Source organism: Poecilia formosa, unplaced genomic scaffold, assembly GCF_000485575.1.
Source record: "Poecilia formosa unplaced genomic scaffold, Poecilia_formosa-5.1.2 Scaffold1023, whole genome shotgun sequence".
Taxonomy (NCBI): Eukaryota; Metazoa; Chordata; class Actinopteri; order Cyprinodontiformes; family Poeciliidae; genus Poecilia; species Poecilia formosa.
Window position 1 is genome coordinate 28,126 of NW_006800962.1, and position 632 is coordinate 28,757.

Genomic DNA, 632 nt, shown 5'->3' on the forward strand with positions numbered 1-632 from the left:
TAACGGACAATGTTTTTATCTTATTTTCAAGTACATTATGTGTGTTTATTGTCGTTAGTGTCACAGACTAACGGGGTTCGGTTACGGTTCGGGCTTTTAGCTTCCAAAGCCTGACGAAGCACAACAAGCCTCGTAGCTTAACAGTAGCGCAGCTCTGGTGTCAGAGATCTGCTTCAGCTGTTCAGGTTGTTGAGAACGAGAATCTCAATCGATGAATCATAATTTGTATTGACACACGGAGCATAAAATCAGCTAAGAAAAGCATTCAGACTTTACTTATTTTATTGACTTTCAGCGCTGAAAGGAGACGCTTTACCATTACATCCGAGAAGAGTTTCTAAAAAAGTCTGTGCAGCGTCTGAGGAGAAAGAGAAGGGCAGCTGATTATATGAACTGAAGACACTCCCTGAAATCACACCATGCCTCTGTGGCCTGATAAGTTTCTGTTTTCTCGTGAGAAATATGCTTTAGTGTCTAACAGAATAAAAAATGTAACTATTTACTATGGGCCCTTTGTTTAACAGCGTGTGACTCTTTCTCGGCCTTGGTAAAGCATCTCAACAGTCTAATTTTACCCTGCATGAGACACATCCATTAATGAATTTATTTAAGCTACAGCCTTTTAGGATCAT